The sequence below is a fragment of the Protopterus annectens genome, chromosome 1.part2, assembly GCF_019279795.1.
Source record: "Protopterus annectens isolate FY-2018-M chromosome 1.part2, PAN1.0, whole genome shotgun sequence".
Taxonomy (NCBI): domain Eukaryota; kingdom Metazoa; phylum Chordata; order Ceratodontiformes; family Protopteridae; genus Protopterus; species Protopterus annectens.
Genome location: NC_056727.1, coordinates 1,166,730,602 through 1,166,748,722, shown reverse-complemented (window position 1 = coordinate 1,166,748,722; position 18,121 = coordinate 1,166,730,602).

Here is an 18,121-nt window from a genome sequence, read left to right as displayed (position 1 = left end):
ATCACAAACATTTATTTGACCTTGAGTTAACATATCGTTTAAGGTGAAGTCAGTTTTGGAATAACCATTGTTGACTTCATTCTTTTATATTTCCATATGCGTTTCATCCATTCAAAGTGCATTCATTCAGTTACTATAATCATTACTATCCATTATTACCATCCCACCCCCTTGCCTGGCTTAATAACTCAAATAGATGTATCTAAAATCAAATCATTTAATAACTTGACTTCATTTTGAGACATAGTAACAAACTTACAAGCATTTGTTTGCTCTTAAATATTTCTAAAATTGATTTGACACATTCTTTTCAAAAGCCTACATGTATTGATTTAATGGAGGGTTGAAACAGCTGGGTGTTTTTAAACCACTAGTAATGTGGCCATGCCTTTCATTATTGAGCCACAATGGCAAATTCAACTTGCATGTAAATAGTTTAGGGTCAATCAAACTATCTGGAAGAACCACTCTTCTAGCCGGTACAAAAGACAACCCTTTAGATAACACATCTGCATGTTGTGAATTAATGTCATTACAAGAAAACCTACATATAGTGGACAGAGCAGTGGTGCAGCAGTAGCGTTGTTACCTCACAGTAAGAGGTTCTCTGGTTCAATTCTTGGCTGGGGTGCCTTCTGTGTAGAGTTTGCATGTCATCCCTGTGTGGGTTTGCTCTAGTTTCCTCCCATGTTACAAGGACATGCATCTGGAGCACTTCTCCCCAGGCCTTTGCTGAAAATTGGCTTCATTCCAAGTCATACTTTCCCAGTTAACAAATGTTAAATAAAAATAGTCCATTCTTTACCAGTTTTAATATTCCTTGATCATTGCCTGTGTTGTCCTCCAATCAAGTATTCAATTCCTCCAACCATTTTGTTTTGGAAAATAATGCTTTGGTTTGGCCATTTGCTGGTTGCAAGTCTTTTAGTTGAGAAGCTGCCCATTGTAATTCACATTCTGCTTGTTATGGATCCTTTCCAATCTCTTCACCAGCTCATTCTCTAAATGGGATGGCCTCTTCTGAGGGCTATTTGAAGCTTCTGTTGATGTCAGCTCAACAGTTTCTTCCATTGGTAGTCTAGGAAGTACCCACCCATGGTTACCTTGACTACTTGGTGGACCTGAATAAACATTATGGTTCCTATAGTTAATGCTGTCTCTAATAAATTTTAAGGTCTTCTTTTGTAGAATATTGTCACAAACCTTGTCCACACTACTAAAATATTGTGATAGTTCATGACATAATGATCAAACAATAAATCTTTTTGAATAGAAATATTTATAGCATCGCTCTCAGTTGAAAGCTTTTCAATCTGAAAATCTTTATATTTGACTATTAAATGCATAAGTTCACAACCCGTTTTATCAAAAAACTCCAGCAACTCCCTGTGGAAGTCCAACCCTCTTGTCACTCCATTCGGATACTTCCACATTCTTAATCCTTTAGGAACTTGATTGGCCTCAATGTTTTTTAATAAATAGGTATTCTCGAGCTGCAGTTTTTTAAAACTTAGTATTTTTTTCTCAAATACCTCCAGCTGGTCACGAATGGAACCTCTACTTACATTCACGGGGTTGGTTTGCATTAAAGTGTTTTTACCTAGGTGAAGCCTATTAGTTTTCCATACCTGGAACTCAAAAAGAGAATTGCATGGCTTGTGGTCCATTCTCAGTACAGGCTGAGTTAAAGGAAAACCCAGGCTCCAACTGTTGGGTGACACACACCTTATTAGTCTTTGTTGCACACTGACATTATTTGCACTGTTCCCAAAACATTGACTTACATGCTGTAACAGGAGCATTAAATCCCCATTAGACTTCTGAAGATCTTGATTAACACGGGAATTGTTTGCTGCTGAAGCACCCGGAGTTATAGACATCACTGTAATACCAAAAATCTCCACAGGACTTACAAACACAAACTCAGTAACCACAAAGCCTGTGGTGCTAAAAAACGACAAGACTGCTCTGAACCAAGTGTAAAACTTTAATAAATAAATTCAAAAATTAATAAAACCAGTTAAGTGCTTTCATTCCACATTAACATTTTTGTAATGGACCTTCATCAGAACTAAAAATTCTCATCAAAGACCCATTATATAAATCTTATCATGTGATCGATCTTCCCTAATCATAATAAAACAATTAATTAATGTAAAAGAATTGTCTTCTGGAAAGAGTTAGCCATTGGTGTTGTAAATATGTATGTCTATGGTTTAAAATGTATTGTTCGGTGAAATATAATATAAAACCACACTAGGTGGGGGGCTAAACTGTGCCTTTAGCTCCATGATTATCTGTTTTATTCAAAAAATTGGAAGTTAGCAGTTAACAATAATGTCAGTGTGTGTGCATGCATAACTGGACATGTACATGTATGTGTGTGTGAAAATGTTTGCTATTGCATGCATCCAGATGTGTGAGTGTGAGTATGTGCGGCTGAGTATGTGTGCACATAGACATGAGTTTGCCTGCATATATGTGCATCTGTGAGAATGTCCATGAACATGCATTGCTGTTAGATGTCAGGATCTATGAACCATTTGCCGGTGCATACTAAACAAACACAATGAATGTCAAAGATGTGATTTTTTTTTCTTTGTTTTATTTATTTATTTATTCCATTCACAGAATAGCTGGCTTACCTGCAGTAAGCAAGTCAGTTTATACTGTAATACCCAGAAAATATGGCTTATGAGGTATCTGTGCCCATGCCTGTTATGAGGAAAGACAAGCATTCACTGAAATCTTTACTTTACTTGTTACCACCCCATCTAGAGATTCCATGCATTAAAGGCCTCTCCCTACTCACTTATAGGATTATGTTAAAGAGCAGTGAAACCTTTTTTTTTTGGAAACATCAAAAATGTGCTTTCAGTTCACTGATGTCTTAGTAAACTTTCCAGGTGTTTCTTTATAGAAAAATGACACTTCAGACTTCAGATGGCAGGCTATGTTCTTATTACATATTAATGCTATACGACTAAAATGCAGCAGGTTCTAAGACGGATGTTCCAAGCATAATGTGCATCCCAGGGGGAAGTGCTCCATTTGACCATTAAAGTCAAGCAACATCATGTTAGACTTCAGCATTGTGAGGTCACAAAGCACAGACCAAGCAATATTCAAATGGTAGGCATGACTCCATAACACTCGCATGACTGACAGTTTGAATCAATGTGATGCATTTTTTTAAATAAGAACTATAAAACTTTAATATCAGGCTTTACAGTTTAGCTTTATCTTGGGAGTCAGGACATTCTGCAGAATTCTAGACAACTGAGAAGAATGATACAAGTGAGATATAAGTAGCAATGAGGAAACAATTTTTTTCATGATGCTGGTAGTGATCAGCAAGATATTTTCTGCAGAGTTTATGGATTTGTGTGAAGCAACTTGGAATACTTTAATGTGGCACAACTTATCCATGACATCAGACCTCATGATTATAATGGCCGGATGGAGACTAGCTGTACCTTCCCACTGTTCCTGATTTTGAATCAAAATTTTGTTTCGTCCAAAAATGTTTTGTCCTTCCTAATTCTGAGTTAAAATACTAATTTGGAGAGAAAATGTGGTAAATTATATTCAATAAATAATGACAATAATTAGAGTTACAGACTTAGTTTGCTTTAGGGAATGCATGTTATTTCACATTCACATATTCTGCCAACTCATTTGGTTAATAGTATTAATATTTAAGAAAGAGTCTGTGATTGTTTTTGTATTTGTCATCAAATCTTTCTGGAGGTAAGAAGTTAAAACAGCTATAGGGTTGGGGTTGGTGGGATGAAAGTAACTCAAGGTGCTGCTATTTGTTCAGTTTTGCTGTCTGGATTTGCAGGACACATGCATTTCTGAAATGTAAGATGGACTACTTAACATGACACCTGAAATGCACAAAACGAGTAGCTATAATTGGTGGGGCTGTCTGTGAAGGAAAATAACAATCTGCCTGTTGTTGTCTGTTTATTATTCTGACTTTGCCAGAGTAGTGACATTTGTGTGAAATGACATGGAATATTTTAATGTGTGGCAATGAATGGTTTGTTTGAAACAAAGGTGAAAGTCATTACATGGCCATCCTCCTTTCAAAATCTGAGATGTGACTTGTAAGTAGAAGTGGCTATAATTCCATGGTTGGGGTTGTCTGTATGAAAGTAACTGACCTTCTTGTCACTCACTCAGTTTACATTATTTCGCAACTAAAAAAAAGTGATAAAATGCATTACAGAATATCCAGACTCTCGAAGTTTGGGGGGAGGGCTACTGGTCCCCACATACCAAGGCTGTAAAAGTGGATTTTGACATGGGCTTAGTAGTGCCTCTGCCCTGACCACACCCAGTCTGAAGTCAGCTCTGCTCAGTGGTGTAGACAGAATCTGGTCATTGTAGCTTATGTGGGGATCAGGGAACAACGTCATTATTTCTTTAACATTCCTCCCAAACCTCAGAGGTTACTAACGTGTTGGACTGGGGACAATGTGGCAATTATTTTTTTAGCTTTCTTCACAGTCTTCAGTGGGCTGAACAGAGGGGCACTAAACCTGTACAGGAGCAGCGTGCTGTTTAAAAGTATGATGGAAACATTACTGTAATTTTTTTTTCTCACAATCAAACAGCAGATGAATATAAAGGTGGCTGTCTTACAGGTGATATATGTCTGACAGCAAATATGTTGCATTTGTTTTTTCAGTTTTCTCCAAGTTTGACATCAGGGAATTACACGGAAGTTGACTGCCTTTTGTTGGTAGGAGAGAGGAAGCATGCTACATATGACAGCAGTGACTTGAAAAATATGACTGTGGCTATTTGTCCCCTAATTTTCATCCCAATTTAATGCCAGATGGGTATACAAAGAAAGTGACTCTCTTTTAAGGTGCCACGTGATGGCAGGTACTATTTCCAGATATGATTTCTGTATCATTACAAGTATTTGTTGCTATGTTCATTGTGCAATGCTATTTTGTAAACTTGGAAAATTAAGCCTTATATACAAATAATTTCTTTCTTGAAATGAAAAGGTCCAACTAAAATTTATCTTCAAGTATGACATTCAGTTTAGGCCATTATTGAATCAAAAGGTTGGTAAAAACACTCTAAAATGCATCTCAGAGTATCTGTAACCATAATGGCTTCTGGTGTTTAGTGGACCCTCTACTCCAAGTGTACTTTAATTATTACAGTATAGTCTTGGCCAGTTAGGATGTGTTGAAAGGATTCAGGGAAACCAAAGTTGAAGAGCAAGACTGAATCTCTTCTCTTAATCATTTTGTTAAGGGCATCATTGAATGAAAATGCTGCTTAAAAAATGTAAAATACACTACAGAGCTTCAGCTGTCAGACCCCAGCATAATGCAGATGTTCCAACACAGTTATTACAGAGTAATAAACTATGTCCAAAGGACAACAAAACTGTCAACAATAAAAACAGAAAATAAAAAATCCAGACCACGCAGCGAAGCAACTGTATTTTATTTAAAATACACCAACCAAACAACTAAGCACTTTCACTATGAATATAGCTTCTTCAGAGTCAAGTTTGCTTGATATTACCCTCCATATAAATAATACTAAACCACCAATCAACATTCATTAATTCAATTACATCACAAGAAACATCATTTCCTCTCATAAATAATTAATACAATTATTATTCAAGCTACAAGAGTTAAACATTCAGTTGTCTCTCATATTCTAAAAATATTTTATGTTTATATATATATGTATCAAAATTTATTTAAAAACAATCAACTTCACTAACATGTCTTTCATAAATCAATATTATGCACATCAAAATCATCATTGCTATTCACACAACACTGATTTTCTATAGTGAGGGCAGCTTATATCAATTATTTTAAATTCATAATAACATTTGCCCTTTGTTTTAAAACAGGCTTAATCGAAATGCTATCATTCAATCCAGGTGGATTCTGTGAATTCAGTCTCAATTGTCATCTGAATTATTTGATTTCCACCTCAGTTTTATAATCACCACCTCTCTCATTGTAAAATACTCTTATTACGAAAAAAAAAAAAAATTAAATTTCCGCACTGTTTACTATGTAAAAAAAAGTGTATTATAAATATTTTCATTCTTTATTGCCCTTAGATGTTCAGCAACCCTGTCCCTAAGCCTGCGATTAGTTTTGTCTACATAGAAAGCTTCAAAGGTGGTACAGGTTGCCACATAAACCAGCATGGATGTATTGCAGTTACACTTTCCAAAGCAGGCAATAGAAGCTTTATAGTTCTTAATCATTACATACGACCCATCCTTGATATACCTACAGTATTTACAAGCCCCACATTTTGTCATTAAAGAAATCTGGTATCTATTAACACTCTGTTGTTTATCCAGCAAATTCCTAACATTCTTTCCCCTGCTATAGACTACCTTTGGTTTATAGCCTAATAGGGTTTTGTTGTTAAAATCAAGGCAAGAGTTCTATCCTTTCTCCAAGGCCATGGCCAATTTGGGGGCTGTCAAATTGTACCTTATGACCATAGCATCAGATTTTCTATTGTTACTACCTTTACCCTCTACCTGAAAGCCCTCAACTTTCTTTAATATTGGATAGTATAAGGTTTCTCTTTTCTTTAAGATTTCTTTCTTAACATTTATTAACAATTTCAATGGATAACCCTTCTTTATAAACATGCCAATCATTTTAAAAAGGTCATCTTTGAATTGGCAGTTATCAATAACAAGCCGAGAAACCCTTACCATCTGTCCTTTAATTATGCTCTTAGTTTGGTAACTAGGATGACAGCTCTTATAATGCAGCAGAGAATCTGAATAATTTCCTTTTCTATAAATGTTACTACTCAACCCATCAATTGTTTTATACAACTTGATATCCAAATAATTAATTTCGCTACTATGGCAAGTATGGGTGAACTTTAAAAAGGGTGTTGTCCCATTCAAATAATCAATGAGTTCATCCATCTGGATAATATCTCCTTCCCAGAGAACAAGTATATCGTCCAGGAATCTGTTATATGATCTTATATTCCCCATGAACTTATATGGAAAAACTTTTTCCCAGTTCAAAGATGACCTTTTTAAATTGATTGGCATGTTTATAAAGAGGGGTTATTCATTGAAATTGTTAATAAATGTTAAGAAAGAAATCTTAAAGAAAAGAGAAACTCTATACTATCCAATATTAAAGAAAGTTGAGGACATTCAGGTAGAGGGAAAAGGTAGTAACAATAGAAAATCTGATGCTATGGTCTTAAGATACAATTTGACAGCCCCCAAATTGGCGATGGCCATGGAGAAAGGATGGGACTCTTGCCCTGATATTAACAACAAAACCCTATTAGGCTATAAACCAAAGGTAGTCTATAGCAGGGGAAAGAATATTAAGGATTTGCTGGATAAACAACAGAGTGCTAATAGATACCAGATTTCTTTAATGACAAAATGTGGGGCTTGTAAATACTGTAGGTACATCAATGATGGGTCGTATGTAATGATTAAGAACTATAAAGTTCTATTGCCTGTCCTGGAAAGTGTAACTGCAATACATCCATGCTGGTTTATGTGGCAACCTGTACCACCTGTGAAGCTTTCTATGTGGGCAAAACTAACTGCAGGCTTAGGGACAGGGTTGCTGAACATCTAAGAGCAATAAAGAATGAAAATGTTTATAATACACTTTGTTTACATAGTAAACCGTGTGGACATTTTAAAAAATTCATTTTTTTCGTAATAGAATATTTTACAATGAGAGAGGTGGTGATTATAAAACTGAAGTGGAAATCAAAGAATTGAGATGGCAATTGAGACTGAATTCACAGAATCCACCTGGACTGAATGATAGCATTTCGATTAAGCCTGTTTTAAAACAAAGGGCAAATGTTATTATGAATTAAAAATAATTGATATAAGCTGCCCTCACTATAGAAAATCAGTGTTGTGTGAATAGCAATGATGGTTTTGATGTGCATAATATTGATTTATGAAAGAAATGTTAGAGAAGTTGATTGTTTTTAAACAAATTTTGATGTATATATATATATATATATATATATATATATATATATATATATATATATATATATATATATATATATATATATATATATATATATATATATATATGTAAAAACATAAAATATGTTTAGAATATGAGAGACAACTGAATGTTTAACTCTTGTAGCTGGAATAATCATTTTATTAATTACTTATGAGAGGAAATGCTGTTTCGTGTGATGTAATTGAATTGATGAATGTTGATTGATGGTTTAGTATTATTTATGTGGAGGGTAATATGAACCAAACTTGACTCTGAAGAAACTGTATTCATAGTGAAAGCACTTAGTTGTTTTGTTGGTGAATTTGAAATATAGTACAGTTACTTCACTGTGTGGTCCGGATTTTTTTATTTTCCGTTTTTATTGTTGACAGTTTTGTTGTCCTTTGTACATAGTTTATTATATTATCAGTTGGCATTCCGGCCTGTGGTGGGGTTCCGTTGACTTTATCAGTACAAAAACTGGCAGCACTTGTTTTAAGTGACAGAGCCGGTAATGAAGAGTGGAACACTACTACTTTAACCAGCACCCAGCTTGAGCTATATACTCTGCATTCGCCTATAACTGAGGTGGTTGTTACAGATTGTAACATGGCTGATAAAGATTTTCCACCCCTGAATAACCAACAAGTTGGGAGTACCATGACAAAAATTACACTGATTACAAGGGGTCTTCCTCTGGAAGGAAGTGATTTCACGGAATGGTTTACTCTACCAGAAATGGATTCCTCAGGCCTGCAAGAGGCGAGAAAGGAGATGCCGACCCTGAAAGAACAGATAGCAAACTTTGAAAAGGTTTGCACTAAGTTTCGAGCTCTACAAATGGACAATATGTTCTTATCTAAATCGTTAGCTCTTAACCAGGTCCCAAAGGGATTAAGACTGTGGAAATTACTGATGGGTATTGAATCAGGTACGTTAGCTTTTTGTGAACTTGGTTTATTTGATAAAACTGGGCTGGAAATGTTAAATATTATTATACGGAATAATCAAGATAAAATTAAGTCAGCTACAAGAGGAAATAACATCGCTGAACAATAGCATTTTAAATGACTTGTTGTTTAGTCAATATAAAGACAATTACATGAAGGTGTTACATAATGTTGACGAATTTGTCAAAAAGAATTCTATGAACAAACACAAGAAAACTGAGAGGGACACTAGAGATTATAAAAAATAACTGCCTATCCAATAGAATGGGGGCACAGGGATTTGAAAACTAATGAAAATTTTAGGGATGATAATAATCAAATTTACCAGATGGATGAGGAATCACGAACCAGTAACACTTATGGGAGGAACCACCATTTTCCGGAACAGACCTCTGAAGTGAGGAGGTCAGAGAGACTCAAAAACAAGAGAAATGGTGGACATTGGAGCCAGCAACAAGTGTATTACAACAAAGGGTGGGGATCAAGGGATCAAGTTGTATAAAACCATTGATGGGTTCAGTAGTAACATTTATAGAAAAGAAAATTATTCAAATTCTCTGCTGCACTATAAGAGCTGTCATCCTGGTTACCAAACTAAGAGCATAGTGAAATGATAGATGGTAATGGTTTCTCAGCTTGTTAGTGATAACAGCCAGTTCAAAGATTAACTTTTTAAATTGACTGGCATGTTTATAAAGAGAGGTTATCTGTTGAAATTGTTAATAAATGTTAAGAAAGAAATCTTAAAAAAAGAGAAACCGTATACTATCCAATAATAAAGAAATTTGAGGGCATTCAGGTAGAGGTAAAGGTAGTAACAATAGAAAACCTGATGCTTTGGTCTTAAGGTACAATTTGACAGCCCCCAAATTGGCCAAGGCCTTGGAGAAAGGTTGGAACTCTTGCCTTGATATTAACAACAAAACCCTATTAGGCTATAAACCAAAGGTAGTCTATAGCAGGGGAAAGAATATTAGGGATTTGCTGGATAAACAACAGAATGTTAATAGATACCAGATTTCTTTAATGACAAAATGTGGGGCTTGTAAATACTGTAGGTATATCAATGATGGGTCGTATGTAATGATTAAGAACTATAAAGCTTCTATTGCCTGCCCTGGAAAGTGTAACTGCAATACATCCATGCTGGTTTATGTGGCAACCTGTACCACCTGTGAAGCTTTCTATGTAGGCAAAACTAATCGCAGGCTTAGAGTCAGGGTTGCTGAACATCTAAGGGCAATAAAGAATGAAAATATTTATAATGCACTTTTTTTACATAGTAAGCAGTGTGGACATTTTAAAAAAATCATTTTTTTTTTGTAATAGATAGAATATTTTACAATGAGAGAGGTGGTGATTATAAAACTGAGGTGGAAATCAAAGAATTCAGATGGCAATTGAGACTGAATTCATAGAATCCACCTGGATTGAATGATAGCATTTCGATTAAGCCTATTTTAAAACAAAGGGCAAATGTTATTATGAATTTAAAATAATTGATATAAGCTGCCCTCACTATAGAAAATCAGTGTTGTGTGAATAGCAATGATGATTCTGATGTGCATAATATTGATTTATGAAAGAAATGTTAGAGAAGATTATTTTTAAACAAATTTTGATATATATATATATATATATATATATATATATATATATATATATATATATATATATGGATTAACTTTATAACCTCGAAATGCTGAAATATCGAAGCCCCCCTGCGTCCCCCACACCCCCTCTACTTATTCATACTAACTCCGAGATCGCACAAACACAACACAAAAGCTCACTCACACATGCACATTCTCCAATCCCTCACACACACTCTAACTCCCACTCAAAACCCTTACAAAACACTCACTTGCCTTACATAACACTTACATCCACACAAGGCACCGCGCACCACCAAAACACAAACCCGGACTTTACGTAGCGCAACTTCATAACCACGAATTCAACATATATTCGAGATATGTGAAATTCGCGATTATGAACGTTCGCTATTTCTAATATTCGACTTTATAGCTTTGAGATACTGAAATTCGACATTTCAGTATTTCGATGTTATAAAGTGGACCCATATATATATATGGATTCACTTTATAACCTCGAAATGATGAAATATCGAATTTCAGTATCTCAAGACTATAAAACCGAATCCACAAAACACCGACAAACAAAAACCGCGAAACCACATAACCGAAAACACCGCACACACTACACTAAACATACAACACAACACCCACATCACAACATAAACAAAAAAAAACACACATACACAACTCACACACACATAAGCAGGGGGACAAGCCCCCCTGCACCCCCTATGTGGGGGGCTGCATCCCCCACACCCCCCTACTTATATATACTAACTCCGAGATCGCACAAACACAACACGAAAGCTCATTCACACACGCACATTCTCCAATCCCTCACACACACTCTAACTCCCACTCAAAACCCTTACAAAACACTCACTTACCTGACATAACACCTACATCCACACATGGCACCGCGCACCACCAAAACACAAACCCGGACATTACGTAGCGCAACTTCATAACCGCGAATTCGACATATATTCGAGATATGTGAAATTTGCGATTATGAACGTTCGCTATTTCTAACATTCGACTTTATAGCTTTGAGATACTGAAATTCGACATTTTAGTATTTCGATGTTATAAAGTGAACCCATATATATATATATATATATATATATATATATATATATATATATAAACATAAAATATTTTTTGAATATGAGAACAACTGAATGTTTAACTCTTGTAGCTTGAATAATCATTTTATTAATTATTTATGAGAGGAAATTATGTTTCTTGTGATGCAATTGAATTGATGAATGTTGGTTGGTGGTTTAGTATTATTTATGTGGAGGGTAATATGAACCAAACTTGACTCTGAAGAAGCTATATTCATAGCGAAAGTGCTTAGTCGTTTGCTTGGTGGATTTTAAATAAAGTACAGTTACTTCACTGTGTGATCCAGATTTTTTTTTTCCGTTTTTATTGTTGACAGTTATTTCAGTGTAGCTAGGGTGCATTGAAAGGATTCAGAGAAAACCAAAGTTGTAGAACAAGACTGAATTTCTTCCTTTAATCGTGATTTCTGTTCAGGCCATTACTGGATGAGAAAGTTGTTTATAAAACTGAAAAATGCATCTGAGATCATTTAGAACACCCATCACTTTTGAGGGCTGCCTAACTTAATAAAATTATTTCCACTGCAATTATTATACTGTAGTTTTGGTCAGTTATAATGTGCTGAAAGGATGCTGGAAAACACAAAGCTGACAAGTAAAGCTAAATATTTTTTTTCATCATGGCTTTTCTTCAGCCAATCACTGGAAGAGAAGGTCATTAAAAAAACCTCTACAATGCACCTCAGAGCAGCTGCAATCCCCATGGCTTCAAGCTCCTTGCAGATCCCAGGCCACCACCTTAATGCAGTTGTTTCCTTTACAGTTATCACAGTGCAGTCTTGTTGAATAAATGAATAACTGCAGAAAAAAAAACCCAAAGAACTAAAGAATAAGACAAACTGTGAGAAAAAAGAAGAAAAAAATGCAGTCTGGATAGTGTGAATAGGCCAAGATGGATTTGGTAGTCTGTCAAGGGGTACCATGGAGCCTTTTCTCCTAGAATACCGGTTTACCCTAAGGTCAGCCCTGCTGTTAGAGGAATGCTCATATTTGAGATTCTGTTAGCAATTTCACTAAAAGATGTTACACTACAGAAAATAAAACAAAAGTGGAATTATCAAGTAATTTTGTCCTGAAAAATTTATATTATCTTAACACAGGATAAAGATATTCTCATATGAAGTTATGGTAGAATCCAAGCAAGAATGGCTCTTGTAAATTATCTGATTGCAACTTTTACAAAAAAAAATAAATCTCTGAAAAGAAATGTGAAATGTGTCATTTCTTTTCAAAGTAAAAAGAAAAGTTATCAAAACATAAATATACAATGTTAACATGATTAAAGACCCAAAAGGTATATGTTCATCTGTACAAAAGTAATATTTTCATTTTATGTATATGTTGAGGCATAAAAAATGTTTTAAAATATTTTTCATTAAAATTCAAGATGCAGCTGCTACTTTGTCTTTGAAGATAGAAGTTAAGACCAATGAAATTTTATATTATGCCAGTAACATTTCCTGAAGATTTCATGAATAAGTGCTGAACCACTTTATAGGAATGGACTTTTAAATTCAAAGAGTAAAAATAGGGAATACCAGTCAATATTCTGTGGACAGAGTGAATGAACATGTTTAGGAGGTAAGGGGTTACTGTAAAGTTATTGATTTGTTTTTAATCATTCTACTCAGTATGGATTTGTGCCAGTTACAACATTTATATCAAGCAATACAAGAAGTAATGTGCAGAGCAAAAAGTTATATATTTTTCTATATGTGTGTGCGGGGGGATTGGTATTAGTTACTTTTATTCCTTTAAAGTTTTTTTTTTTTATTGTGGCATAGCAGTTAGTGTTGTTATTTCACAGTTTTTGGATCTCTAGTTCAGTTCTCAGCTGGGGAACCTTCTGAGGAGAGCTTGCAAATCCTCCCTGTACATGCATATTTGTCAGGTGCACCAGTTTCTTGGTATACCCTAAAGACATGCCATAGAAGAATTGATCCTTCTTCCAACAGTCCAGAGTTGTGCATGTCTGTATTCATGCCATGTGTGTGTATTTGTATGTGAATGTCCTATGATAAAATTACTAGTTGTATAACTCCTGTTTGAGGTTATCAAAAAGCACTAGAGAATCATCAGACAACCTATGTAGGAGGTTCTATAGGAATGAGAAGTGTACTAATTGGTTCTCTGCATGGAACAGACTACCAAAATACATTAAAGTAAGCACTAGTTTAGATATTTTTAAGAGCAGCCTGGACACTTATTATGGGAACAAGTATTTTGGTATATTGGCAAGCTAGAAGGGCATTAATGCCAGTGCTTGAAATATTTGTATGTATGTATGTATGTATGTATCCCTTCTAACAACAAATAAAGGTCTATAGCTGATTTTCAACAGCTATCGAGCACTAAAAAGGAAAGAAATATGCAGCAAAATGACACTGACCTACATTTACCTCCATATCCTTGTCATCCTCTCATAGCTCCAAAAATAGCCACTACCTTGCACATCTAATGCATGCATACAGCAAGACAGGAGTTCCCCATGATGACATGTAGTGCAGGTGTTACAGGGATTACCCAAACCTAAATTCTGCAAGCTTTGTCTTTGACCAAACAGAGCTAACCACAGAAATTAACGATTCCATGACATGATCTGGTAGGCTTAGGTTTTCCTGGTGTTGAGCAATTGTCATAATATTGCTTTTTTGTCTCTGTTCCAGTTTCTTTGAGAAATTAGTACTGCCATGGCTTTGCTGGGATCACAGCACTAGAACTGTCATTATTACTTTTATGAACAACATCATGTGAAACTGATATAATGGCATTGCTGGTTGCAGCTGCATTTTGTTAATTATCCAAAACTTGACTTGTTTCTTTAACCCAAGATGCTGACATGTAAGTTTGCATTATATTTCATTGCTGAAGTACTAGAAGGACTGAACACAAATAATGCAAATTTAGGTTGCAGCATTCTGTGTGTGTGTGTATGTGTGTGTGTGTGTGTGTGTGTGTGTGTGTGTGTGTGTGTGTGTGTGTGTGTGTGTGTGTGTGTGTGTGTGTGTGTGTGCGTGTGTGCGTGTGTGTGTGTGCATGTGTGTGTAATGTGTTCTTTTAAACAAACTCAGAAGCCAACATTTATTGTCCCGGACCCCTTCAATAACACACATCACACCAAATGACATTTGACGACAACATATCTTTGATCATCAACTTTACTAATTACAACTATTCATGACATAATTGATTCTAAATATGGCATAACATCCTTGTAATGTTAATCAGGGCAGCGTACCTACTCACCCTGCCCCAGTAAGCAGCATCCATACCGCTACTCACATACTTTACTTATGAAGCAGCGCCCAATTTTACTTCATACACAATTCATTGTAATGTTAATCAGGACAGTGTACCTACTTACCCTGCCCAACAAGCAGGGTCCATACCTCTGCTCACTTACTTTACTTATGAAGCAGCATCCCAACTCACTTCATACACCATCCAATGAATTACCTTCCACCAAATAAGCACCATCCTTACCTCAGCTTGTTTATCTATTCAACAAGCTTCCTCCAACTACTCATTTCCTTTCCCTAGATCCTTGAAATGAGCTTATCCCTCTTCTCCGCCTACCCTTACTGATAAATAACCCTACTCCCCACCAACGAAAAAGGGGAGGTGGGTGGGTAGCAAGTTCATGCCAAAATGTGATTGCTTAACCCAACTACACTAAACTAAACCTCTTACACCCCTCCCCATCATTATCTCATTTCCATCCCTGCCTGCACTTAACCCTTTCACCTCCCCAGCCCACTTAAATTTCTCTAATATTAACCTAACCACCCCCATGAAGATGTCCTGGGACAACTTAGTTTGTTGCCAAACTTCATTTGTCCCGGTCCCCTTCAATAACACACATCACACCAAATGACATTTGATGACCTTTATTAGATTTCCATAACATAGCTTTGATCACCAACTTTATGAATTAAGAATAGTCATGATATGATTCTAAATACAGCATAACATCCTTGCAATGTTAGTTAGGGCAGCATACCTACTCACCCTGCCCCAGTAAGCAGCATCCATACCTCAACCCCCCTACTTTACTTATGAAGCAGTGTCCCATCTCACTTCATACACCATTCATTGTAATGTTAATCAGGGCAGCGTACCTACTCACCCTGCCCAAACAAGCAGGGTCCATACCTCTGCTTGCTTACTTTACTTATGAAGCAGCATCCCAACTCACTTCATACACCATCCATTGAATTACCTTCCACCAAATAAGCACCATCCTTACCTCAGCTTGCTTATCTATTCAGCAAGCTTCCTCCAACTATTCATTTCTTTTCCCAGATCCTTGAAATGAACATCCAGACATCAGAGGGGGAACAGAAGAGGGCACGCCTATCCCTCTTCTCTGCCAACCAGCCTGACCAGGCTGTTCCCCCTCCCTTCTACCCAAAATTGTTCAGTCCACTTCCCATAAAGGGAAGGATCAAGCCAAACATCATTTGGTGTACCCATCATCGGTAAAGCACCTTAGAATCCCATCATAAACCCCTTTGCCATGCCATCACTGAAACCCACCCTAGTGAAACTAAATAAAGTAGGATTCCTGTGACCCCACTGTAACACCGGAACATCCACACCAAGAGAACGCATACCCTTTTAGCCCACTGCCTTCAAAGTTGAAATCATGGCTCAACCTGAATGTATTGACAGCTTATAACCACAGCAAACCACAAACTATAACCTCTTGAACTCAAGACAGCACCCAGTCAAACAACTAGCATCAAGTCTCACACCCAAGACCCTGCTAACCGTAGCATATCACCTTACCTCACCCACTACCCAGTTCTATATGTGCAACTCCATTACCGTAGGGAATAGTCTAACTCCAAAACTTTAATGTCCTAACCTTAGATGGCAGAAATCCAGCACCCCTTGATCTAGTGCCTGAAACCTCACCTATGTTCAGCAATGAAATACTCTACATGCCAAGCCATAAACACCCCCAATTCACTCATTACTAAACCCTTCTTAACTCCTATTTGTCCCTAGCCTTTCCCCTAAAAAGCTCTTTCCATGTTACCTATACCACTAGTATCCTACAGCTGCCTTATCCTGCAATCAGGCTTCCTTATACATTCTGACTCCCCTGTAACAATGCACCCAGTTTCTAAAACTACACCAACACAGCCACCTACCTGCCATGCTTACTAAAACCTTATCTATAAAATTCACCCAAACCCCAAGTGAAATTATCCTTGTGCTATTCTGTAAAACTTTAACCTGAAATGTAACATTAACACTACCTACTCAAGAGACAAAATTTTCACCCCAAGTTGTCACCCATTAGGAACAAATGCCAGCATCATGTCAAACACCTCCTTGGCCCTTCCCCCACATATGGTTCAAACAACTGGATGAGTGAATACGACCACCCAAGGTTCCAAGAAAGCAAGGATTGAACTTCACTGGCTTGCAGGAGCCGTAGATCTGCAGCCTAATAAGTTCCTGTGCTCCTATGAACATTGTGACCCTACGCATCCCATGGGATCCCCACACTCCCCATAAACCATCCCTGACAGTTTTCCCCTTTGGCCCCCTTAGCTAACTCTTCCTTACTTGCCCCATATACCAATGCAATAATCAGCTCCCACTAATTACACACAGAGCTCAAACATGCCTTACTAGGATGATTACTCAGACCCTCCTTGTGCCCCATTCAAGTAGCAAGAATGTCCATCCTATCAAAAACATCACCTTTCAAATCCCCTTTTTAAGCCACCACACAATGCTTTCTGCACTCCAGCAATCTGCAAAGAAAGAAACGATAAATTCTATGTGCACACATACCATGATTACTTAACAATGAGGCACTGACCAGGACCCCTGTCACCCCATCAAACCCTTACCTATGGCCAATGGCCATGCTCCCTTTTACTATTGAATGCAAATGCCCAAAAGCAGGAACAACTTTCATCGTTAATCTAACATACTAATGATTAATAGAACAAATTGTACAATCCATTAACCCTGATATAAAAACTCAAAATGTCTGTCCTTCTCTAACTAGCAGTGTAAAATCCTCTACCAAAACTCAACAACTTTGAAATCCACTTACTTCCATCAGTAACTGTTGCCCACTTGTGTTCCCCTTGTGTAACCTCCTCCCTCGCCACTGCTTCCATCATCTGCAAATTCACTGTATCGCCACAACTGGTACTCGGCACACCACCATCTACAAAGAAAGGACAAAATTAAACTCTCTAATAGTAATGAGCAGGCTCCACCTTATACCCACCTATTCCAAATTACAGCCACAGTGTTCCAAGACCCCATCTGCAAGAAAGAAAAAGACATGTAACACATCCAAAATGCATCACACATTCCAAAGCATCTTCAAGGACAACCTATCCTGCCAACCCGGGGAGAAATGTACCACCGCCACTCCCATCTATGACAAA